The 27,971-nt window shown below is 37.5% G+C and overlaps 1 protein-coding gene across 2 annotated transcripts in view; it reads right to left on the bottom strand.

Annotated features, from left to right (window-relative positions):
* The window catches only part of LOC134794759 (uncharacterized), a 126,119-nt gene extending 111,169 nt beyond the window's left edge, over nucleotides 1-14,950 (bottom strand). For both annotated transcript variants that reach the window (XM_063766541.1, XM_063766540.1), the window contains exon 1: nucleotides 14,821-14,950. The gene's annotated coding sequence lies outside the window, so the exon portion shown is untranslated. The remainder of the gene's footprint in view (nucleotides 1-14,820) is intronic.
* Between the last annotated feature and the right edge of the window lie 13,021 nt (nucleotides 14,951-27,971).

Genomic DNA, 27,971 nt, shown 5'->3' with positions numbered 1-27,971 from the left:
TGCTCAACTCAAGCCTGTCTGGGACTCAAACATTCCCACTCGCCGCGTAAAAGTCTCCCTCTTCGAATCCATCGTCAAGTCCGTGCTGCTCTTCGGCTGTGAGACGTAGAGAGTAACAAAGGGGCTGACACACAAGCTACAAGTGCTTGTCAATAAGTCCCTACGGTCGATCCTCCGCATATTCTGGCCGAAGACTATAAGAAATGAGGATTTATGGAGTATGTGCCGACAACCTCCGATCGCCCAAGAAGTAGCGCTGCGGAAGTGGAGATGGATCGGTCATACCCTGCGAAGAGGAGATACGAACAACGCCAGTATCGCGTTCGAGTGGCGCCCTCAGGGCGGGAAGCGAGCCCGCAAACGCCCTGTGCACACCTGGAGGCGCAGCGTAGAGAACGAGCTGACAGCCGTAGGACTGAGCTGGAACGAGGCCAAGACGGTTGCTCAAGACATGAGGGCGTGGAAGGATCTTGTGGAGGCCCTATGCACTTCCGGGGTGCCCTAGGACAGACAACAACAACATCAGCAAGATGAAGCATTATCCGTGTGTCGGCTTCTTCGTGATTGCACGGTGCCACATTTCCGGTCGGAGTGGTTTTACTCAGAGCTTTGTCGCCATCAGTTATGATGAACTCCTTACCCATTGGTAAGTCCATGTTTGAGTAACAATGTAACGAGAAAAGATGGTATAGCTCTACTTTGTTTGATCCTCGAAATCAAATGAACGCGAATGGCGAAGGTCATTTACCTCACCGAGCGACGCCCGCGCGCCTCCCGCAAAAATCGAGTAGGTACGTGCAATAATTATTTTATTTCACATGGAAAATAGTCAAATCTATATTTAATGTTAATGTTTTTAAAATCTGCATTAAATGGGCTTTCATACAATATTTTTTATAAACCAACTTTAATACTAAAATATAAAATTATACGGGTTTGTTTGCATTGTGTCACTACTAAAAGTTTATTATTTTAAGGATTGCGTCATATTTTGCTACGGAACCCTAAAAAACTGGTATGGGGAATGAATCGGGCATCATCTAGTTACCTGAAAACGACACCAAATTTGACTGAAAGGTCCAAACTAATCCGCCAGATTTTTTTTCTGAGCGCCGGTAGCGTTGTACTTTGAGCCCCCCCTCCCACCCCCCAGACACGGAGTTCAATTTGGATACTGGGCGTTATGGGCTCAGGTGGACATGTATAATACCCCTACCAAATGGCATTGCTGTACCCTAAAATGTATACCTCTCCATACAAGCATGCCCATAGAAAACGTACTAAAGCCATTTGGCACGATTTTTTGCATTTTTTATATAGAATCGCCATACATCCTAACGTCCTTAATTTAAATTAATTATAATGAAATACAATTTGTACAATAAATGTACTTAAGAAGAAATCATTGAAGAGACCCCGTCTGCTGCTCCTGAATACCTATCAAGTTGCTAACTTCCCCAACAATATTAAAATATTATCTAAGTAATATTAGCGAGTTTGTAAGCGAGTGTACTTCATAATACAAACAAACAGTTTTTTCCACTTACCGAGTGATGTTTGGCCTCCGAGCATCGTTTACATTCAGTCGATTGTTCCTCGTACGGGACGCGCGGAACGAATTGTTGTGATCATAAATAGAACGTAGTGATTATATGCTCTTCGATCATAAATATGGTGTACTTTCGTTTGGGCCAAATACCTTTCGCCAAATTTCACTTCCCAACAAACTTATCGCAATAGTTTCATTTCCCAAAGGAACCTTTAGCAAAGTTACACTTCACAAATAATTTATTTGGTCAAATTATCATTTGGCATGATTTTACTTTGTCAAATGTTATTAGGACAAAAACTTATTTAACAAACGTTTTTTATTGGCTAATATTATATTCCAAAAAGATGTTTGTTCAAGTTGTCACTTCGCAAATTTCGCAAATAGGCATCTCTATTTAAATTTGTACTTTTTGTTATATTAATATAGGTACGTTAAATTCTACGTAATTTGGGTGGGTTAGGTTAGGTTTGAACTGCGATCCTCACAAAACGGAACCGCTATCAGAAAAGTGGGTTAGGTCAGGTTAGAACTGTGACCCGAACAGAAACAAAATGCTATTAGAATAGTGGGTTAGGTTAGGTTAGAACTGCGATCCTTACAGAAACGAAATACTATGTACTAGAAAAAGGTTACGAAGTGAAGTGGATTAATTAATTTAATAGGATAACTAAACTTAAACTAAAATGTGGTTTAAATATTGGTGGTTATTTACTATTTTTGGGTTACAATGGTTACTTTGGTGTTATTTGCTTTGCAAGATGTAAGAAATTTGGTTATCATTTTACATTAAAATGGAGTTTTAATTTTAGTGATCATTTACTACATATTTTTGGCAGTAAAAATGTTAAATACCAGCCAAATAAAATTCTGCAGCCTCCTCTCTATTGGTATGTAAATTGTATACCATGCAATATTTTGGGACATGTAAGTTATGCTTAATGATACATTTGACTAAATAATACTTGGTAAAATGAAACTTGTCCAAGTAATTATTTGCTAAACAATACCTTGCCAAAAAAGACTATTGCTAACTGAAAAATTGCGATAAGTTGCTTTGCCAAATATTTTTTTGGGAAATGATAATTTGGGATATGACACTTTGGGAAACGTTTTTGGCCCATTCGTTAGTAAACCATGCCCTTGACTTTAAACGGCTCCCAACTATTTTTTTGTTACACCTAGTATAAGCTTGTTTGCATACTTTTGGCCTGGGCTACGTACGTGTAAGTATATTTATGGGTTTACTAAAAACGGGACCCTATTACTAATACTCCGCTGTCCGTCTGTCTGTCACCAGGCTGTATCTCATGAACCGTGATATCTGAACAGTTGAAATTTTCACAGATGATGTATTTCTTTCCAACAATTAAACTATCAAATATCAATATATAGGTATTAAATTAAACTTTCCAGAAATTTTCGGAAGTTTTGAGAGTGTTCTGCAACTTGCTCGTTGCTAATCGTATGGGAAAGGCTTTTTATAAATAAATAAATATTATAGGACATTTTAACACAAATTGACTAAGCCCCACGGTAAGCTCAAGAAGGCTTGTGTTGTGGGTACTCAGACAATGATATATATATATATATATATATATATAATATAAATACTTACATACATAGAAAACAACCATGACTCAGGAACAAATATCTGTATTTTCATACAAATAAATGCCCTTACCAGGATTCGAACCCGGGACCATAGGCAGGGTCACTACCCACTAGGCCAGACCGGTCGTTTTATCGGTGGGTTCAAGTGATGCGGCAGACAACACAGCGTGCAGCGTGAGTCTCAGCGGCAATGTGCAACCGCGCGCCGTGTCGCAACTCTTGCGCAATTTCTTACGTCAGTTCATTCAGCCTAGATTGAATGCTAATCAAAGACGCTGCTAGATCTCATTATTTTTCTAACTGCCAGGCGGCCTTTGTTTTAGCCCTTTTTCTCGATTGTACAGTCGCCATCAGATATATCGGAGCGGCCAAGGTGCTCACATATATCTAAACACGCTTTTATTGTCAAGGCGCTACAGTACGTGTTCAGATATTTTTGACCACCTCGACCGCCCCGATACATCTGATGGTACATATGTTAAAGGAGCTAGAGGTCCGTTTTTGACAACATAATTTTGAACTGCCGGACAGCTTTTAGCAAAAGCCTCTGACATGACTGACCCATTTCTTTGACTTTTGACATTGGAAATGTCTTTTCGTTCGCTCCAGTATACGGTCCGATTTCACGAAAAAGTGCGATCCCCTTATATCTCGGAAAGTTGTGAAGATATGATATTAAAAAATAGGCTCAAAAGACGCATAATCACGAGAGCTGTAAGGTGCAAAAATAATTATTCGAGAATGTCAAAAACAAAAAAAGTTATGGTCGAAATAGTGAAAATAAAATGGTGTTTGTTGTGAATTATCGGGATTATGACGTCAGAATAACACTTGCACTGCGTGGGCTTTCAAAATCGCTGCAGATTTTTCTTAGTCTAACTCTATCTATCCTGTTTGAGACGGGCGTAGATAACGCACTATTCGACAATCTAATCGGAGAGGGAGGGAGAGGGAGAGGGAGAGGGAGAGGGAGAGGGAGAGGGAGAGGGAGAGGGAGAGGGAGAGGGAGAGGGAGAGGGAGAGGGAGAGGGAGAGGGAGAGGGAGAGGGAGAGGGAGAGGGAGAGGGAGAGGGAGAGGGAGAGGGAGAGGGAGAGGGAGAGGGAGAGGGAGAGGGAGAGGGAGAGGGAGAGGGAGAGGGAGAGGGAGAGGGAGAGGGAGAGGGAGAGGGAGAGGGAGAGGGAGAGGGAGAGGGAGAGGGAGAGGGAGAGGGAGAGGGAGAGGGAGAGGGAGAGGGAGAGGGAGAGGGAGAGGGAGAGGGAGAGGGAGAGGGAGAGGGAGAGGGAGAGGGAGAGGGAGAGGGAGAGGGAGAGGGAGAGGGAGAGGGAGAGGGAGAGGGAGAGGGAGAGGGAGAGGGAGAGGGAGAGGGAGAGGGAGAGGGAGAGGGAGAGGGAGAGGGAGAGGGAGAGGGAGAGGGAGAGGGAGAGGGAGAGGGAGAGGGAGAGGGAGAGGGAGAGGGAGAGGGAGAGGGAGAGGGAGAGGGAGAGGGAGAGGGAGAGGGAGAGGGAGAGGGAGAGGGAGAGGGAGAGGGAGAGGGAGAGGGAGAGGGAGAGGGAGAGGGAGAGGGAGAGGGAGAGGGAGAGGGAGAGGGAGAGGGAGAGGGAGAGGGAGAGGGAGAGGGAGAGGGAGAGGGAGAGGGAGAGGGAGAGGGAGAGGGAGAGGGAGAGGGAGAGGGAGAGGGAGAGGGAGAGGGAGAGGGAGAGGGAGAGGGAGAGGGAGAGGGAGAGGGAGAGGGAGAGGGAGAGGGAGAGGGAGAGGGAGAGGGAGAGGGAGAGGGAGAGGGAGAGGGAGAGGGAGAGGGAGAGGGAGAGGGAGAGGGAGAGGGAGAGGGAGAGGGAGAGGGAGAGGGAGAGGGAGAGGGAGAGGGAGAGGGAGAGGGAGAGGGAGAGGGAGAGGGAGAGGGAGAGGGAGAGGGAGAGGGAGAGGGAGAGGGAGAGGGAGAGGGAGAGGGAGAGGGAGAGGGAGAGGGAGAGGGAGAGGGAGAGGGAGAGGGAGAGGGAGAGGGAGAGGGAGAGGGAGAGGGAGAGGGAGAGGGAGAGGGAGAGGGAGAGGGAGAGGGAGAGGGAGAGGGAGAGGGAGAGGGAGAGGGAGAGGGAGAATTTGGTCATCGGACTCGTCTCGATGAGCACTTAGGAGAGTAGTACCCAAGATAGAGCTGATGCTGAACCCTGGCTGTACCTAAAGGAACTCAGGTTTGTTGCAATATAGGCACACGCTGTTTTGGTCATCCGACTCGTCTTGATGAGCACTTAGGAGAGTAGTACCCAAGATAGAGCTGATGCTGAACCCTGGTTGTACCTAGCGGAACTCAGGTTTGGTGCAACATAGGCACGCGCTGTTTTGGACACCCGATTCGTCATGATGATCACATGGTAGAGCATTACCCAAGATAGCTGATGCTGAACCCTGGTAGTACCTATTGGAACTCAGGTTTGGTGCAACATAGACAAACTCTGTTATGGACATCTCTCGTCGCGTCAAACTGCTGTCAAGAAAATTTCATATCTTGCAGCAAATGGGCCGCTGCCGATCAAGACTCGAGTGACGATAACGGCGATGTGGCTACCACTTCTCGAGTTGACTACGGATTTGCCGTGTAATAATTTTCTTGTACTTTGAACATTAATATATCCTGCTTATTAATCGAAAAATGAAAATTATGTACCTATACTTATGCGCCACGGCGACAATTATTCAAACTTCGATACGCGTGTGGAAATTTTGCAATTTGTTTGTTCACATGCGTTATGTCCAGGATACTTGTGTTTATCTAAGAATAAAATAATTATCATTCAACGTTGTAGTTTTATTTTGTAACTTTTTCCTTATTCAGACTTTCTCGTCGCTCAGCGACAATATTTTTTCGAATTCCGTAGATTCATTTCCAATGTGCTCGATAGTCGTGTGAGGCACGAAATCTGTGAATTTTTAACCTAAAGGGACAAGGTCTTATTGGAATAATTGGTAATTAAAGTTGGGGTACTAACAGGGCGAACTTAGAGTACTTCGTATTTTTGCAAAACCTTATTTTTAACGAACTGCGAACTGGGACCGATAACGGGGTTCGTTCATCATAATCTTCTTCCTAGCGTTGTCCCCGCTTTTTGCCACGGCTCATGGGAGCCTGCAGGCGTATTATGGATGCCTTTATCCACGTGATAAAATAACTGTCACTTTTTAACACCGCGGGATAGAAAGTGACGGACACCGTTTTATCACGCTGTCTCGTAGACAAGAACGACCATCATAGACGGGTCCGCTTGGCCACTTATCTCAAGAATTGGCGTAGATGCTAGTTTTTATGAAAACAATTGCTAGGTAAGTTCAGCGGGGAAACTATAGGCCTTAACTGGGATTAGTCCGGTTTCCTCACGTTGTTTTCCTTCAATGAAAACCAGGTAAAATAATTATGGAATCCAATTGTTCTATTAGCCTTTAATGAAAGCCCAAAAAGGGTGTCAAAACCGTCAACATTTATACAACTGGAATTACCGATGCGTATGCCTTTATAAACTCTATTTACCTACGTATTAGGATCAATTTGCAATGCATTTGTGTAAACTGGATATATACGTAATGTTTGTTTTTAGTTTTACGCCGTTTCACATGTTTCTGTCCACTCCAGGTTTTACCCAGGCCATTATTTAGCCTAGTAATTAAGTAGGTATTACATTTAATACTTATGAGGATCTAGGATTGTTACTTAGGTGCATTTATGTTGTGCTGCAATTTAATATATACCACTGAAGATGTTGCATTACACAATACAATAATACAACATAATAGTTACAATACAATTAAAATAACCGTATAAAATAACAAGAGTCTGGGACTGTGGGGGCCTAGCGCAAAAAGCTTATTTAATGAAATGTCCCAGCGCCTCATGGAAAGCTTATTTAATGAAATGTCCCAGCGCCTCATGGACACCTCAGGTGACCGGAGGGCTGGCAGCTACCTCGGCCAGAGGATAAGCCTGGCCATCCAAAAGGAAACGCTGCCAGCCTTCTGGGCAGCATAACGCATGAAGGTGACCTGGGGAGCATTTTTTACTTATAAGTTTAGTTTAAGATTTGCTATATTTTAGTTTTAATTTTAACGTTCAGTTTTTTTTCATTTTGTTTGTTATTAATAAAGGTCCCTAACTGACTCTAAAAAATATTAAAATAATATGCCATGTTCAGCTCGTCTGTGGTGCACGTGCCGGGAACCATCGAAGCGGATTTCTGGCCGAAGAAAGTGGTATTTCAGCGGTTCCGTGAGAATATCTGCCGAATCCTACACCGACACACGCGACGCTACAGAAAACTGTGTCGCCAAAATGATTTGTAATTAGCATTTTAAGATTTTTATTATTGTACATAATAGGCCTGTTGCAAGTAACAAAGAATCATGGAAATAATGGTTTCAAAGAAACATATATGTTAATATGATTCTAAAAAATGGCCCAATCTCAGTATAAACTAAAGGATTATTAAGATATTCAATAAAATAAAAGTGCAAAATTCTCCAATCGGCCATTATTACTGAAACGCCAATCAGAAGCGTTCCAAACAGTGACGTCATCAATCCATATCATATTTCTTAGAGCAACATAGACAACCTCATTGACCGAAATCTATACGTCCTCACCAAAGAGTTCGAAAGGTGCAAAAAAAATATTATTTCGCCACTAAACATTTATTACGTCCAATAAATATTATTACACGATATAAAATAGATATCTATTTGTTATTATTTAAATAAAATGCTAAATAATACGATATTTCAACAACAAACTTTTTTAATTATTTGGCTGAATGGAACTATCATTGCCATGTTGGCTGTCGTAATTAGAAAAAATGAAAAATTAAAAAGTAAAACCGGCGCTCGGTGATTTTCACTCAAAATTTACATGTATCTAAATAATTCATCTTAAACTGAAACCGTGTGAGAGTTTTTGTGTAAAATGAGTTATTGTGATAAATTGTTGTAATGTATTTATCATCCCTAATCGTAAAATATAGTGCTGAATTAACAATATCATTCGGATTCAAGGGAAATTCGTAACTGTAAGTATGTAAACAATGTCTACCACCCTACCACCAACTAAATGATGACGTCACAAATGGCATGCGAGGCGTTTTCGCGCGAAGTTTAAACTAGCTATAATAAAATGCAATTATCTATGTTAAATCTTATGAGTATAGCTGAAATATTGTGTTTTTCGGAACCAATACAAGTGTACCGACAATAATAAAAGGGATTTCAAAATTTGTCATCAGGCCTATTATGTTAGTTTGTAAAGTATGTATCTAGGTCTTAGTTGCCTGAAAATAAATGATATTAAATTTTATTTCAATTTATGCGTAAAATAAGGAAACTTAAGTTACAGAAGTCAAGATAGGATAGGAGCGACGACGAGCGAAGCGAGGAGAAGCGTGCTAGGTTAACTGCGACCACAGCACAGAACCGACTTATATTACACATTGGCGTTGCGCAGTCGGTAGGTATTAAGAAAAGTATGAAATGAATAATATTTCATAGATACAATAGATACATTACCTAATCGTTTTAAGTATTCTATACAATGCCTATTGTAGGTATACAATACCGAATTATACAGATTGCCGGTAACATATACAAAAGTACCTACCTACACAATTAAATTAAGTACCTATCTAATAGTGACGGTACCTATACGACCATAATACCTATAGCTTGCTTGGAGTTTTCATTCCTCAATACAAAAAATAAAAAGTTTTATTTCTCCTACAAAGGTTTAAAAATAAATAAATACAAAATGTGGAATGCGCTGTCAGTCATACATTAAATAAAACCTTTCAAACCTTTGTAATGTTAAATTCTTCTAATCTCGTCATCTTCAATCTCTGCACGGTGAGTTCTCGGAGAATTGAAATAAGTAAAAGACGTTGTCGATGCCCTTTTGTTTATTAAAAAAAGTAGCGGATCACTTGTATTTATCTAAAAGTATTCTCTAATAGGTAACTAAAAAAACAGAAATTATAGAAAATGGTATTATATAATTTGATGTATATTATTGATTACCTGTGCCTCTTCGTTTGATTTATGTTTTTCGTTTTTTAAATTAGGTATTATTAAGAATTAGGAGAATATAAAAAAAATTGTATGGAATTGGTTTTCGCTCCTAATTCTTATTATAATAAAAAAATCTATAATATCAATATCCAGAGAAGAAAATGGAGACTACGTTTGTATAGAGAAGCGGCCTTCCACTATTCTCTTAAATATGTGTTGGGATATATTTGGCCCCTTTGTCTACACTTAACTCTTTATACCATGCTGATAATTTGTGGGTACCATTAAATATTATATTATTGTTTATACACATTACCTACGTAGCTTCAGGTCACGGTCAACATCATTCATCAACAATTTTAAAAATTAATGCATAAAAGGTCTTTTTTTTGCACGACCGCCGCAAAAAAGGTCATTATTACATTATGTTTGAAACAAAATTCTCACCACAGCATAATTAACTACCTATTTTGTTTTAGCTTGATGTTTAGGTATAAACCATGTATAAACAATAGATGTAAGCCCGTATGGCAAAAAGTGTAAGTACCTACGCTTAAAATATTTTATGTAGGTATATGAAGTCATGGTTCCAAATTTAGCAAAAGTTATTTAGCTTTGCTTAGTTTGGGGCTAGGTTGATCTGTGTAAGATGTCCCCTGATATTTATTTATATATTTAAATGATAATCATAATATTCATAACTATAATATCAGGTACCTATCGTTATTTGTTCTACAAGGAGGCAAAGTTGTTCTTTAGCTCCTCGTGATCTGCAACCCGAGCAAGTGAAAGGTTCCAAAATTGAACCAAGAGCGTAGCGAGTGCTTTGAAATATGGACTCTTAAGCGTTGCGAGGGTTTCAAGCCACGAGGGTTGAACAATAAAACGTTGGTCCCGAGTGAAACACAACATTTTTCACCACACCAAGCTCGAGGAAAATACTAACTGCAAAAATTACAAATTAAATTCAAATGAACGTTACTATTACATTTATCAGTCAAAATCACCACTCAAAAGTCTATTCTATCAGCCAATATGAGGAAACAACTCAAAATTTCGATCAGATTACTTGAATGCAAAATTCAATGGATGTGGAGATGCAACTCTTTCATCAGTTTTTAAAGAATAAAGACACCCTTTACGCGCGGTGTGCATGGTGAAAATTTGGTGTAGGTTAGGTACTATTTGTAAATCTTCTTCTTCTACCTAGCGTTATCCCGGCCTTTGCCAGGGTCCGATTTCCTACTTGTAAATACACACTTGTAATACTTATAATAGGTACCTACTATTTGTAAATATATATTTATTTTTACCAGTGCGGTAACTGATAACTGCGGTAAAAACGTGTAGGTATTGTTAGATTGTATTCACGTTAATCTTCCTACGTAAGTAATAAAATCAGTAATTGTAACGACTTAGTGACTATTAACATTATTATATATAATAATAATAATAAACGGTTTGTAGTTCCATCACGGCACCATCGAGTAAGCAGTACCTAGGTATAAATAAATAAAAGGACAATCTTACACAAATCGACCTATTTCCAAAGAGCTCAATAAGGCTTGAGTTGTGGGTACTAGTATTATTATTTGTCTGTCCATATCTCGGGACCATGGGGTCCCGGACCTATGGGAGGCGTGCGTGGGGCCGAAGCCAACAGCGCAGAGGCCCTTTAAGACAAGTTAATCTAAAAGCAAGGGATACACGTGGCGGATACCATCCCCGAACGCACAACGTGATACATCGGAGATGGTCCCCGCCAGGTGCAGAGACTATTGCAGAGCAGCACTTTTGAGCTACGATGGGAACTAACGTCATAGGCTATAGATTTGAATGTTGGATGGACTGGATATCGGGCTATCGGAGGAGACTAGCGGACACCTGCCATGAAATTCAGTCTCAAAATTGTAAAAGACAGGTGGTGACTCGCCAACTCATTGAGTGGGCCCCGCAAAGGCCGCACGCACGGTGCGACAACACTTTGGAGTGGCTATGAGGTTGTCGAGAGGTGAGTCTGCGGTAGCCAGATCCCGGTAATCCGTTCAGCAGGCCGCCGGCGTTATGACATTTTACACTTCCAACCTGGAGCATAGGTCCCGCTCTTGCGACTCCACTCTGGCCGGCCTGTCAAGGCAAGCACAGAGGCGAGGGCCAGATGAAAGTGCCCTCTGGAATAGGGGTCCGCGGCGTCGCCACTCACCGTCAGCTCGCCACAAGCTGCCCTCGCGGGCGTATTATTATTATTATTAATGCGAAAGTAATAAATAAATAGATATAAAATAAGCAAAACCATTTTTTACAAGCAGATACGTCTGCGACCGATACTCCAAATTGTATTACTTGAAGGCATAGAAGGTAGGATCCTATAGAAGTTGTATACACGAGCCTCCGTGAGGGACAAAACATAGGCAATGCGACACTATGATTGGTCGAATTTATTTGTTGCCCACCATAGCCCATACTAATTTAAGGTGAGGAATAAAAAAAAATGTGAGACTGTGACAAGGACAAACAATAATAGCGCTTTCGCTGCTACTCCTACTGAAAGATACATAAGACTATCCCGTTCGCTCATTTCCCCCACCCAACATGCCTTATCCAGTTAAAATACTAGATTCATGCTTAAAGGAGATTTGCGATTCTGTTAAGGTTCCGCAGCTCAATTGGTTAAGAGCAACGCACGGATTGCGGAGGTTGCGGGTTCAAGTCCTGCCGGAAGCGTAACTTTTTTTATTTTTTCCTTTAATATAAAATAAAATAAGCAACTTGTTTTATAGACAATTTATCTGATGCCATATATATATGTATAAAATCAACTCATCGTTATTTTCAAATTAAACAAAATTATTATTTTTGTTTCGCGATTTCGGGGTTTGTCCCATAGTAAAAGTTGCTCAGTATAATCCCAAAACCTCCCTGGGAACGGAAATGCACTTATTTTTTGCCCACCGTGTATAATCACGCCTATTTCCCGGAGGGGTAGGCAGAGAGACCACGGATTTCCATTTGCTACGATCCTGACATACCTCTTTCGCTTCCTTCACTTTCATAACATTCCTCATAAACACTAGCCGGTTTAGGGTGGTCTTTGACCTGACCTTTCTTCAGGATTTCCCTGATCTGATCAGAGAAAGTCCGCCGAGGTCTACCCCTTCCCACTCCCTCTTCTACTTCTCCTTTATACACTCTCTTTGTTAGCCTTCTTTGACTTCTTTCACTCATTCTTTCCACGTGTCCAAACCATCAACATACCTTTCTCAATTTCTTACAATCCAAAGTAATTGCCGAAGCGGATAGTATAAAGCTTCTTTCTTCCGCATTTGTAATCGCGGCTGTTAAGCGTCGTTTCGCATTGGTTATATTACGCAGTTATTTAATAAAAAACGCGTTGTGCCATCACTTCTTATAACTATTTAATCTTTCAATTAGTATCATGTTGTAAACAACGACGCAAAACCACCAACTAAGTACAAAATGACTTTTTACTCGTCGTCTCTAGCACTGACTAGATTTTTGCCCCTAACCACAGAATAAATAATAGTACTATCGTACAGAAAGGAAACTTCCTACAAAACCGAAGTTTGACAGAGGTTCAGGGTCGAATCTTGCTATCCCTTTCTAATATATGGCACTATCCCTTTCGGCTATTTAGGGTTGTCAAAAATCAAGTGATTATCTTATCTGTGGTCGTGCACGCAAAAGGAAGTCAAGTGGTGCCAACCCAAATAATTGCTCGGAGCAATGCTGAGCCGAGCGGAGACGAGTTTGGCCGATCTCAGGAGTTTCGCACCCCTGCCCTAACAAATTATAAGCACTAACTACCTAGCTTATTCAAAACGCTACAAGCCTCAATTAATCGTTGGTCTATTGAGTTGTGTATGTGTTTGTAAAAAACCGGCCAAGTGCGAGTCGGACTCGCACACACACGAAGGGTTCCGTACCATTATCTATAAAAACGATCACCCATCCAAGTACTGACCCCGCCCGACGTTGCTTAACTTCGGTCAAAAATCACGTTTGTTGTATGGGAGCCCCACTTAAATCTTTATTTTATTCTGTTTTTAGTATTTGTTGTTATAGCGGCAACGGAAATACATCATCTGTGAAAATTTCACTTTCTAGCTATCACGGTTCGTGAGATACAGCCTGGTGACAGACAGACGGACGGACGGACGGACGGACAGCGGAGTCTTAGTAATAGGGTCCCGTTTTTACCCTTTGGGTACGGAACCCTAAAAAGGGATAAGTGCAACATAAATTAACTAAGTATTTAATTGAGGCGCGTTTATGTCGACTTTGTCTGCGTGATGAATTGATGATAATGATTGATAAAAAATATCCTATGTCCTTCCCTGTGCCCTGTTTATCAAACGCTTGTAACTTGTAATACAAGTGGAAGTCCCTTTCTAACAAAAGCTGTCAAAAAGGGACTTCCACTTGTATTACAAGTTACAAGCTTTTGATAAACAGGCCACTGGTCCTTTTCCATACCAAATTTCATCTTAATCTGTTCAGCGGTTTAGATCTGAAGAGGTGACAGACAGACAGAGTTATGTCGTTTATAGTAGGTACATATTAAGTAGGGATTTCCATCTGTCTGCAAAACGGAATGACCGATTTCGTTAGGTACGGTTTTTTTTTGCTTAGTGATACTTTTACCTATGAGGGCGATGGCCAATATATGGGCCTTACATAGGTAGGTATAATTATAAATCAACAGAGGGCGCTGATATAATTTAAATGATCAAGTTTTTCAAATTTAGAATTTTGATACTATAGTATAAACAATAATGTATGGGTATTTTGAGAATGTTTGAATAACGAAATCATTTTGAAACAAAAGTAGGCAAACGAAAAGGTGCAGTAAATATAAAAAATAACATTTGAATTTAACTAAATACACTTAATATAACTATTAAATAAATCTCGATGTCCTAAATCTTTCAAACAAGACAATTGAAACAACGATTTGTGTTTCAATTAAATGTCAATTAGGTAAACAAATTAAAACTCAACTCAAATAAACACTAAAAACTTCAAAAGGGTTTTTCAAAGGCATTCCTTATCTAAGTTGATACTCTCAAACATTTTGACTTTGTCTTAGAAAAGTATACGTGTATATAGGATGTGTATAAGGTTTACTCGGGTAATTCCGAATGTCGAAAACTGTCGGATTATTCCGAAAAGAGACTTTTATTGTGATGGAATTAAGGGTGATTTTCATCTGAATTTCGGAATTATCCGACATTCGGTAATACCCGAATACACCTTAATATGTTTGTATGGTAAATAAATAAGGTGACATATGTAGGTAGGTCAATGCCAATCGAGGAAAAACAAAACATCACAACATAAACAAAAACAATTAAACGAACTAAAAAAACACCCCTCCAGCAAGAAATATTATAAACTGTGACGTATTCATGAATCTAGAACGTTGTCGAAACGTATTTGTTTATAAAAAAGAATCAACTCAGGTAAGTATCCCTAAGATCTTAACTTCTTAAGTATACTCACTAAATTAATTACTATCAAACGCTAATCAACCTTTAAAATGACTTATTGATCTTTCGATCAACGACATTCGTATCAAAACACCATAACCCAAAAAAATACTTACACTAATAGAACTCCTCAAAAACACCCCTTTTTCACAGAATATTTAGCACAATATGCACTCGAAAACAGAAACACTGACACTCGCGCACAACTTGTGCGGTGAACGTGCGCGTGCGATGTTTGCGCAAGCCACCAGACAACTAACTAAACAGGTTGGTCTTGACTTGATGCGAGTAGACTGAGTTGTACGATACTATTAGGCTATTTATTTATTGATTTATTGATGCATATTGAATAAATCTTCTAATTCTTCGTAATTCTTCCTAAAAATCTTCGTAATTAAATTTTCTTTAAAAAACACGCTGAGTGCTAGGTTCGTTAAAACTAGTTATAAGATTTGGTTAAATAAATAGGATCGCATCAGTGTTTTTATAATTAGGTGACATAAGCTATGAACTATTGAGTTATACTGGATTTGGATTTAGGTCGATGAGCAGAATATAAAGGTAGACAAGGGCACATTTAGGCAACATGTTTTTCCGTAGATTCGCAAATGTACAATAAGGATACCTACCTTTCGTGTTCGTGTTTCTTTCACCGGAAACTTTCGTGTTGGAAATGGAAAATTTCAACTCCCATAAATAATACGACAAGTTTCCGAAATTTTTCCATGTAGAAATTTTGCAATTTTGGAAACTTTCCAACACACCAGTAAGTACCCTGGAGCCCGCCAGTGCACCGGCTATCCCAAGGCACAGAATAAATAATAGTACTAGGTACAGAAGACTCACTCTCTAACAAAACGCGTCTTTACGATCAGGACAGATATGGCCGCTAGATGGCGACAGCGCCACGCGCGGCTTATGGCTAGCCACCAAAATTGGTGTGGAACGGATGTACTTTTAGCTACCTGTTGCAAAGCGACGAAATCGCGGAGTGAGCCACGCCTGCCCAAGGTTTCCTCGAGTTCTTTATTTACCATTTACCTTTTTCAATAATGGGTTCTTCAAGAGACCCAAAGATGAGCGTACTTCCATCTTTAAGGCCGGCAATAAACTTGCAACCCCTCTGGTTTTGGAGGTGTGACGGTAATTTCTTGCCATCAGGCATAGTCGTCTGCTTGTTTGCCTCGTATATGATAAAAATCAGGCGAGCTATATGTTTGTTTGCCATCGAGGTCTTATAAAAAACGTCTTTGTTCTTGTGCAGACGATGAGTATTTAAATAACGCACTGCGTGTCCACTATAAAAAGTATCTTTAAGATGTTTTTAAAGCTGTCCAATTCTGGCGCGATTGTCAAAGCACATACATTTCATGGCTTCATTTCATCAGACATAAGAATCTAAGAACTAAGATGCATGCTAATAATAATTCCAGTACAAAAAGTAATGATATCACATCAAAAACATAAATGTGAAATGACAGCCAAGATATGAGAGCCAACATTAAGAATATGCGTCGCTGTTGACTTCGCCGGCATAAGAATTCTATATGAGTGCCAAGTTCTAGTTCACTTGGGCTGTACTCGTAATTAAAATACAGGATTTGTCTTGGCTAGTTTTTATACCAACAAACTAAATTTTAGAAAAGTAACATATACAAATAGAATATAGCCTGTACAGTCACCTGCAATAATATGTTCCTCTTCGAAGGCCGCCAAAAATATCTGACACGATCTTATTTGTAGAGCCATAAGAGCGTGTCACATATTTTTGCGGCCTTCGAAGAGTAACATATTATTGCAGGTGACTGTACGTAAAAACTAGCCAAGTCAATTCCTGAACTTTAATTACAGCCCAAGTGAATTACAACTTGGTACCGTAGAGTTTCGTATCTTTGCCTGCGCTACCTATTTTCGCCTAGTTTGAGATAAGTTGCCATTAACAAAATGTTTCTAATCTAAGCCTTACATAAAACATACAATAATACAAAGTATTTTTTACGGGTGTCAACATTCTTCGAACAATCTGCGGCTAACTTCACACAGTTGACCTTTATTGAGGTTTTTTCGTGACACCGACGACACGTTTTTTTTGAACCAGTGTTTTAACTTCAGTTTTAAACGGTGATTTGGACCCGGTAATGATAAACTCTTTACATGATTATATCCTATAACTATTTCTTTTTCATATGAATCTATTATTTAATGGCTAGCTTACGTTTAGATGTCACAATTGGATAAAACATTGGTGAGGGTACTTTGCGTCCATCTTGTTGCCAAATTTCGCCTACCCCTAGGGTTGACAAATTTATTGTACCACATTCATTGGTGGATGACATTACTTGTTTCCAAATTTAAATATTATCTTATGTTTGGTTATTTTAGTTTACGCTATATGCAAATGTTTATTTCTACTCTTACTGATGTTGAGTAGGTACCAAACAGGTATTTTTATGTCTCACTTTGTGTAAATAAGGTTGATTTGCTGTAAATTACGATAATAACAACAATTTTGCAACAATTATAAGTACAATTTTGTTAATAATAATATTTTTTTTAACTTATAAACCATTACTCCCCTTTATTTGGCATGTTGGTTAATTTTTGACAGCCCTAGCTTCATTATAGAAAATGTATGAAAACAACTTCAGACTGTTACCAAACTTCGCCTACTACCCCGTTTTTTAAAAATATGCCTAGTCTGGTGTAGTTAAGGTTCATAGTATATTAGCACATTCCAAGGAGATACGACTTAACATGTGTAAGTCACAGAAAAGTAAGTATTAGCGGCAAGGCATGCCATAGGCGAAGATTGGGAAAAATACCCAAACATCGCCTATTGCCTTTGGGGCCATTTATTTAACCAATGAAATTCTAAGTTTTAGTGGTGTGTACTGATAGTCGGGAGTACTAAAAAACATTTTTTCGTCGTAACTGATTAAAATGCTTTCAAATTTGAGATATTTTTTGGGTAAAGTGTCAAAATCCAGGTGAAGATACGAAACTCTACGGTACTCATATAAATATAAATTATTTTGCCAGCGAAGTCAACAACGACGCATATTCTTAATATTGAACTTGTTTTACCGGTTTTCTATACACGGTGGCCAAAAAATAAGTGCATTCCCGTTGCCAGGGAGGTTTTGGGATTATACTGAGCAACTTTTATTATGGGACCAACCCCGAAATCGCAAACAAAACAAATTTACCCTCACATAGAAAATGGACCAGCCAAAATGTATGAAAAAGCCAAATTTTTTTTCGCGATTTCGGGGTTGGAGCCATAGTAAAAGTTGCTCAGTATAGTCCCAAAACCTCCCTGGCAACGGGAATACACTTATTTTTAGGCCACCCTGTATATGTAATTTAGATATGAGCGCCGATAGGCATTGTAACGGATCACACGGGCTCCCGTACAAATATTAACTATATTACATGTATATAACAAGTATAATTAAGAGTATGTATATAATCAACATTTATTTTGGTAAATATGACAGTAGGTCAACAGACAATTATATTCTAATGTCTAGGAAAAACATCATCAAACCGTAAAGAATCGCAACCCCATAAATAAGCTTATATAAATATAGTTTCACAAGTAAATAAGTCGGCAAAACTCTAAAACATAAGAACATGCTATAAAAATTAACATAATCTGTAAACTTCAATGGAATGTGACTTTGGTATCTAGGCACGCTCTGGAGAATGTAGGTCAAGGCCGTCGCCATGGTTACCATACGCGGGATTGGGATGCCATATATTTAAAATTACCCTAGAATGTCGGGAGAATTGTTCAACTCTGGGGACAATTAGAGTTAAAAATATTAAATTATCATAAGGAGTTTACACTAATTAGCTTTTTATTTACTTGTATTGTACTCAGTCAAATAAAAAAATATATATATTGTGAAAAGGAAAATGGCAAATACCACTGTGAGAGTTTGTTTGTAAATAAATGATTAATATTTGAAAAATTAATCATTTATTAAATCAGTCTTACGTGGAGGTTCTGGGTTCGAGTCCCGATGGGGAATATTTGTATAACATGGGATGGTCATGTGTGTTTGTTACTGGATCGTGGGAGTTTTCTATGTATACGAAAGGATATTTGGAAATATATGGGACTGGGTCGTTAACAAATATCTGTGGTGCAGACTTGGTTTGGTTAAGGTCAAGACTATGATAATGATAATGTGTAGAATCATTTAATGCGAAAGTAAATAGGCGAAAATTACCATGATAAAACAGAAGGATCAATCTCTATATGGAATAATGGAAGTAGTTTCAATCAGAATTGTTTTCATATGTCTTAATAAAGTTATTAAAGTCAACTTCCGCCAATTAATACAAATATAGCGTGCAACTACAACTTCCCCACTGTTTTCATTAATTAAACAATAAAATTTATTGGGAAATTTAAATTTGTAACTGGTATCCCCGTAATCAGAGATCGGAAACAGGAGGCACGCATTTATATCATTAACTGCTACAAATCCCTTGGCTGTTGAAAGGTTGTCGACCAATGCTGTAAGGATCGAACTGCGCATGACGAACCATGTTTGCCTTGTTGACCTTGTTGGTCTTATCAACACTATTAGCCATTTGGATAAAAATGAACCATAACTCATATGAATTAAAGTAGGAATTGGATTAGGCTGAGAAATAGAAAAATATTAGCTATAAAAGGAGGAGTAATTAAAATTTCGGGAGACATTCAATTTTCAAAATTCAGACGTGTAAGGCGAAGCTCTGTCCGATTGAGCCTAGATATTCAGAAGTGTAAAGCGGAAGCTCTGTTAGTGCGTATAACATTGAGCCTAGATCTAGATCTCTTACGGAAAGTCTTATTTGTGCGGGTATTCATTAATTATCTATAAACGTTCTATTAATTAAACATAGCTCAGTCTTCGTGTCGGTAGACATTGAGCTCCGGTTCGGTGTGTTAGTGCGGGCTTCGAGGAACCCTAGTGGAAAAAGTTCAACGGGTGCTCTGCCGTCGCGCCGTGAGGCATTGAGCTTCGGTCAGGAGTTGGAGCCAACTACGAGGAGCTGGCAGGAGAGAAGGAGAGAGAGGAGAAGGTGGCAGAGTAGTTGAGCTACAGAAATAGAGGTGCAGTAGGGTCCAGGTTGGTGCTTCAGTGGAGAGCAGTAGGCAGTAGACCCAGAGAATAGATTCGGCGGGGTGGTGAGTTAATTCATCTATTTAACAAGTAACATATTAATTATTCAGATATTATTTAAATTCAGTAAATATCTAGAAGAAAGACTTTTGACCTTTAATTATACCTTTTTCATATAGAATAGTTTCATTTAGAATATCAGATAAATAATTACTAATTAAAGCTTTTTCTAACAAAATAAATAGATTTGAATTTGATAAATTAAAGTTCCATTAATTCCTCAAATAAATATAACTGTGTACTAATCCTAATAGCACTGTTAGTCTTGAGGGGTTGATACTAACTGTGCCAACGAAGCTCCTGAGGCTTTCAGTGATTTCAGAAGAGTGTTTTGATTCGAAGTGCTTGTCAGGCAGATTGCCATTTTAAGTAGGGAAGTATTAGCATACTAACGTAAGTCAGATTGACATAGAATTTGGAGTGGTACGAGAAATGAAACGATCCTGATTCGGTAAGAGATTATTTAGTGAAATGTGATTTAGGACCAGTTGCACCAATCACGTTTGACGGACTGATCGGCGTCGGCCGGCTTGCCTGGCTTTACTGTGGAACTTTTCATACATGGGAATGTGGAGAGCTCTTTAGCGATACAGACAGTTTCGTGCAACCGACCCTTATTGTGTTAATTTTCAGGAAGTGAATGATAACGATTTAATTATGTAATGAGTGTTTGTGTGTAATTATTTTCAGGATTATGTAATTCTTTATTCAGTTTTAGGGCGTTATAGATAAATTCAATATTTGAGAGCGTTTAAAATAGATATTGAAAGCGATTACGTTTCAAGATGATTTTAATTTTGTGTAAATTTCAGAGCGTTTATTTTTCAGAATTAAGCTTTTACTTAACATCTGCATTATCCTTAACCAATTATTATTTCATTAACCTATTGAGCTATTTGCTCAATTTCCATCTACATTCTAAAACAATTAAACGTCAATTTCAAAGTATGTTTATTAAAAATGTAATTATTTATTTTCTATAAATTTTATATACTTAAATATGTATACTTATTTCCTCTCGTAGCTAGCTTTCGAAAAGGGAAATTAGAGTTGGCTAATTTCTGACATTCCATTACATAGCAGGATTAGCGAAACTGACAATAAGACCATTTTGATTTAACATATACAATTTATTCAAATTATAGAACTATTTTAAGAGTTATGAAGTGATTCCTTTAATCTTTGAGAATGTTTGTAAAATTCCATATCAACAAGTAAGAAGGGGTGGATTTATAATTTAATTTTGTTATTCTTAGAAGAATTAGATTAATATGTATCTATTGAAATACAAATTTTATATAGTAAAGTTTTAGTGATTTAATAAAGTTCACATATCTCAATATTAGGCCATTTAGTTATGGTAGGATTTCGTCTCTATCACTGAAAGGTTGCGAGTAAAATCAAGTATTCAATCTACATTAAAGCAGGTTGTATACAGTATAATTACTGATAATGGCATGTAATAGGATCAATAGTTCCTCCTAACAATTTATATTAAAGGATAATGATTTATTCAGAATGATAGACAAATTCTGGCACTGACTATGTGTAACACAATGTCGGGTAGTGTTCCGCTATACTTGGAATGTGGTATCATTACATGCCTGTGGAATTTTATAGTCTGGAAGCTTGAATAACTACATTAAGGCTAAGGCTGGACTAACATTATTTTTATTTGAGGGTATTTGAGTCTAAGGACGTGCCATTTGACGAAATTATACTCTATAGAGTGGATTTGATTAGTATTAAAAGATGACTGTATGATAAAGGTCCATCTAGGATTATCCTGAAGGAGGTCCGCTTTCTTTGCTAGAACGGAAATAGGAATTGAAGCCGTCCTTCATCTCGACGATAGATAATGGAGTTGAATTATGAAATTATCCCACGATACAAACTTATATAAGGGAGTAAGAGTTCCTTACTTTATTTATTGATTTGTAGTACTTATAATTAGTGCTTACAAAAGTGTTATGTCACTATGATAGAATCACCCTTCTTAAATGTTCTAAGGAACCTAATTACTCAATTTATGAATATAAATAGAGTCCGTCAACTCCATTTGTTCAAACGCTTCAGCTGAGGAGATATTATAGATGATAAATACCTATTAATATCCTTTCGGTGAGTAGGGGATTTTAACCCAATTTTATAAAAAACTAATATTATATGTTATTCTTTACTGTGTACTCTGTTTATGATGAAGTCTATAATGTTGTTCCAATTATCATCGATAAATTTACCATAATATACTTAACTCTACAAAAACATAGCAATCTATTTAAGTACATAAATTCTTTCATTTACTTTCCTCTATAAAATAGTTCTAGGTACTTATTTTTAACAGGCTAACTAATCCTTCTAATGTAAAAAGATCCTGGATTATTACACATAACTTAGGAGTCCTACCATTAACTAGACGATCACAATTTTCTTATGGCCAAGTTAGTTTTATTGTAGACACAGGTAATTTTCTAATTAAGGAGTGTATTAAGTGGGGTTTAATTAAGCTAGTATATAGGCGGGGCCCGTTACAAAGTGGTGGAGCCATGACCAGAGGATGAATTTACACTTTTTAATTGGTTTAAATTACTTGTTATGTTAGTGTGACGTTTGTCACAAAGTGTTGTCGGGTAATGAGATACATTCAGTTAAGGATTTATTAGCCTTTTTGCGTTAAATAACCATTTATTACCAGTCTTTACTTTCTAGTTAGCACAATTGGTTCTGTTTTATTTTATAGTTTTGAGCCGTCACTGACGGGGGGATAGAGCGTAAATTTATAACTCGTATTGTTATAATATAGGGAAAGACACCAACCTGGGTTTATTATCATGAAAAATGTAATTCCGGCATGGTAGCTTTTCGACTTTAAAGCCGAAATATCGCAATCCAAACACAAGTATTTTTCACTCATCACTAGGCACAATATCGGAAAAATTGATGGTTTTATCACGTAATGAACACGATATGGTTTACACAATTGGAAACACTGTAGAACCTGAATGTATATTTAGAAAAGCATGATGTTAAACGGCTATTTTTCAACTGATATGATAAGTTTAAAAATGACATGCGCTCGCGCATATAATTTCGCACATAACACATTTTAGAGATTGAATATTAGTATTTTGACCCGAACATACAGTAAATTGCATTGTTTAAGCTTAGTCCGGTCTGCGGTATTGAATTATTTTACTTGAGATATTTAAAAGTTACTTGAAATCAGTGCTGAGGACAGAAGAAAAGTATTTCAACTATTTGTCATTGTCAAATATCTAGTCTATTTGAGGTCACTATGAACGCACACGAAGTAGTAACTGTCATTGTAAACATTATGGTCTCGCGGGGTGTTTGTAATTTGGACTGAATGTGTGGGAAATTGTCCAGTTAAGACTTTTATTTAAATAACTCTTGTAGACATTAGTCGCTATTAATTAATTGATTGCAAATTATCTGACAATCATTTAAACTTAAAACCTGATAGTTAGGTTTATTGTCATAAGCATATTAGAAATAAGCTAATTTTATAGATGATAAGTTTCATTGTCATTTATTTACACGGAATTTATAGAGTCAAGTTAGATTATATTTTGTCAAAATCGAAGTGTATAAGGCAATTGATGGAAATGTCACTTTGACATTTATAGTAGGCAAGCATTGGCTTTGTTCATTCTTAACCATAGCTCTTCTCACCTCGTTATGACATTTCACGCTATCACCTTATCAGTTATCTGATAAGATGTTATCTTCTCAGTGAAGACATTAATTTGTTTAGAAAAAAAATAGAACCTAGAAAAGTATGAGATTATGAATGAATATTTATAATGACGCAGTACATAGGTAAATACTAATAATTTTACAAGGACATATCGAAGCATTATTATTACATAAAAACCGTAGGTAACAGAATAAGTACTATAGTGTTTATGGGAATGTATAGTGTTAGGACACAAGTAGGACCTAGATATTAAGGATAAATAGTATTTATTTTTACACTGCTTGTTCAACCTGGAGACTGAGCAATTTCCATTGTTACAAACTTAGGTACAGGAAATTCAGGAATAAAGACGGGAAATTCATTAGGTATTTATATGGGAATGCAGTATAAGCGTTAGACACTGAATTTTATTTCAGTGGGTGCAAAGTTGGACTAGAAAACTGGTGATTAAGACTTAATTCTTAGAAGAATCATTAGCTCAAAATGGTACTAGCACATAAGCTTAGATCATTAATTAATTGGATAGGTAAATCATCATCATCATATCAGCCTTTGTCGCCCACGGCTGAGCATAGGCCACTCTTCTAGTACGCCACTTGTTCCGGTCCTGAGTTAAGCTCATAGAAAAAATCTAGCATATAAACATAGTATGTAATAATTAGGTAGTCCTAACTGTAAGTATTATGTATGTCATCATCATCAAAAGCCTTGAAATTAGGAATTTAAACAGTTAGATAATCCAATATCTTTATTTTAGCCAAAAGCTAGTGGCATTAAAAAGTTGTTAACTATAGACATGAAGCGGTGTTAGTATAGTATTTAAAGGTAACTTGTAGGTATATTGATAGCTTTTATTCATTTAACAAGTAGTAGATTTCATCAAAGTCATGAGAACCATGGAAATAAAAAAATGCAAACAATTTTATGATGTAGCAAATGAAACTCTTAAGACTAAAGTACTTTATTTGTGACATAACAGATTCAAAACCGTTACTAGTAGATTGCATAAAAACAGTAGAAAGAAACAGAAGTAGGTTTAGCACATAAGCTTAGATCTGTAAGAAGTAGAGTGAGAGTTGGCTGCTCAATGCGCTCCATATGGACTGCATCATTATCTGAAACAAAATAATCATTCTCAAATCAGGTTAGAAATTAAATAAGTTAGGCACTAAGTTTATTTTTTTTTGAAGTGTAGTTTATAGTTTAATGAGCTAATCTATCTACCAACAGTTTGAACTTAACAAATAGGTATACATAGCAGTTCCAAACATGGTTACACTGTATTGTTTTGTCTGAATTTTGAGATTGTCTCCTGTCACATCATTATGAAATACAGCACATTTCTGTATAATAGTACATTTAATGTTGCAATGTCACCCAACAAGCTTAGCTATACATAAAATCGGATACATTGGCAATCATGAAGTAGGCCAGATAAGGACATTTATAGTTTGTTACAATTGGATCTTAGCGAACAGTCTGACAGTTAGGCCATGGTTAAGATTTTGATTAGATAGGTAGATAGATAGATACATTGTAGGACATATATAAGCATAGATATTAAGTCTTTATTTAAGTTGATAGGCACTATCCACGCTAAATAAAAATTAAGTGAGCGTTTGAAGTAGGCCTTCGGTAAACTTATCAGCACAGGAGCTCAGGGACCACATGTGCAGTCACTATTACTGATTTTAGACAAGCAAAACCCATTTACCATTCTTGAATTGGGATGGTGAACTTGGAGCTAGATGTGTTCGGGGAGTACATAGGGTGCATTCGGCATTCTGTGTAGTTGGGTAGCGCAAGCAGGGCAGCTTAGTCTATTCTGAAAAGAAATAAATGTATACATATAGTATTAATAATGTAACAACTCTAAAATAAGACTAGTATAAGTATTAGTATGAATAATATAAGTATAGTTAGACAGGCGGGGTTCACTCTGCGATTTTGTCGCTTTGCTGCAGGTTGTTAGGGGAACATCCGTTCCACACCAGTTTTGTTGGTTAGCCATAAGCCGCTTGTGATGATGTCGCCGCCTATCGGCCGTGTTTGAGCTGATCGTAACAGACGCATTATGTTAGACCTAGTGCTATTATTTATTCTGTGACTTAGGTAAGGTTAGTATATAAGACTTAGGTGTAAGAGAAAAAAAAATATTGACAGATATTTTATAGCTAATTGGTATTTATCAATTTTAATAATAATTGAGTAATCAAATAAAATATCTCAACACATTCATTAACATGAATTTTCAAAATTTCTTTTTACTGGGGTCGCTCCGAAGAAATAAATAAAAGTAGTGGCTATTGCATTAAAAAGTGAACTGGTTAATTTTCTTGGAATTTAATATAGGATTAAACATACATAGAACTGTTAGAAATAATTAATGTGACTTACCAATCAGTAATTGAGGTTGCATAGAGTTTCACATTATCATCAAAAGATTTTACATCTGGTCCATACGTTTACTCTATTATCTTCACGGGGTTATGAGAAGTATTACACTCAGAATTGCAGAAGCTGGACACTGGTCTAAACTTGTAAACTTGGGGGGGCATCGGAGCATGCCATATCTGGAAACATGTAAGCAGGAAATATAAGATATAAGTATATATAACGGTGTTAAGACCCATGTCTTAGGTTAGGGTGTAGGTTCACAAGTAAACTAGGGTTCAAATAATGGAAATCAAGAGGATTGATTCGATATTCTTAATAGAATAACTGAACTGTATGTTGACTACCAATTTATAGATACTTAGTTCAAAAGGGCTTAAAATACGGTCATTACTTACTGTATACTTTGAAGCATCTCCGGTAGGATGTTGTAGAAATCATAACACAGCTTCATTACCTTTGAAAACACCTCTTATTCTTGAAATAAATACCGCTGCATCATGAAGACTTAACCTAAAAACAAAAGGAAACATTGGTGGTTTGTTTATAATGTTTACGTCACAATTATTGCACTAAATACAACAGTTATTAGTGTTAAGTTAAATAATACTCACTTCATACACTTTTACCATATTTCTGGTCGTTTTGGTATGTTATTTATTTAATTAAAATATCGTTACGGAAAAACAATTTCTAAAATTTTGGATTGCGTGCAAGTGTGTGCATGTGTGAGTGTAATCACAGGAATGGCGGATTATGCTGCGTTCACGTTTCGTTTTTTCTGTAAGTTGCAATGCAAGGCTTTACAGACCTTACAACTAACAAGTTGTGTACGATTTTATACTAGTGTAGTTCGAGACTTCGAATTGTGTGTTTGGTGTCAAATAATGAAGATGAAATAAAACCGGAGGCTTGTATTTAAGCTCAGAAGTATCACCTTTTTATAATGGCGGAAGAATGTATTGGGAAGAATAATGAAATTAGGAATAGAGCAAATGATTACAAGTAGAACTAAATATTAACATGGAAGAAATAATGGTACTACCGTACAGAAAGGACACTTCCTACATACCTGAGGATTGACAGCAGTTCAGGATCAAATCATGCTATCCCTTTCAAATATATGGCACTATCCCTTTCGGCTATATAGGGTTGTCAAAATTCAAGTGATCTTATCTGTGATCGTGCACGCAAAAGGAAGTCAAGTGGTGCTAACCTTAATAATTGCTCGGAGCAATGCTGAGCCAAACGGAGCCGAGTTCGAACGAAGTCAGGAGTGTCTCCCCACTGATATTAATCGCTGTCATGTTTTTGTACAACGAAAGAATGAGAGAGGAAGAGAAGGCGTTTCTCAGGATGTTAATGGAAATCACAATTTGATTATACACAAAGATTGTAGGAAAATAAATATGATACGAAAGAAATTTTATTCTATAATGAAAATAAAATAGAGCCGTATTTGGAATACTGTATTTTAAGAAAAAATATAAGTACTCAAGATTTTTCACAACAAAAGGTCTGTAGAGCCTTTCACACACTGAAAAGAGTTAAATTGAATGTAGCCTTAAGCCTACCAATGGCAAGACAGGATGATCTATAAACTTTGTTAGTGTGCGCCGGCGTCCAATCAGAACCATCTGTCAAAGCTGTCGGAGTTGCCACAATTAAGAAACTTGTTATTGATTATGGGTCCAAATTGTACTACGAAAATTACACGATTGACGTTTGTTTTAAAATTTCAAATGCTTATTATGAACAAAGTACGGTGTGTTGCGATTGATAAGAAATGAGTGAAATAATCATTGTAACACATTGGTTTTGAAAAAGATTAACTACGTTGAGGAAAACTTGGTAGTTTCTGAACGCATCTTTGTTGACAGTTTCATCCCACAGACAACTAAGGTTATGCTAAAAACGTCAATGAACCGATATTAAGCAGAATAAAGTGCAGTAGAAAATAGACTTTATTTGTATC

The sequence above is a fragment of the Cydia splendana genome, chromosome 11 (assembly GCF_910591565.1).
Source record: "Cydia splendana chromosome 11, ilCydSple1.2, whole genome shotgun sequence".
Taxonomy (NCBI): domain Eukaryota; kingdom Metazoa; phylum Arthropoda; class Insecta; order Lepidoptera; family Tortricidae; genus Cydia; species Cydia splendana.
This window is presented reverse-complemented; position numbering and strand designations above follow the sequence as displayed.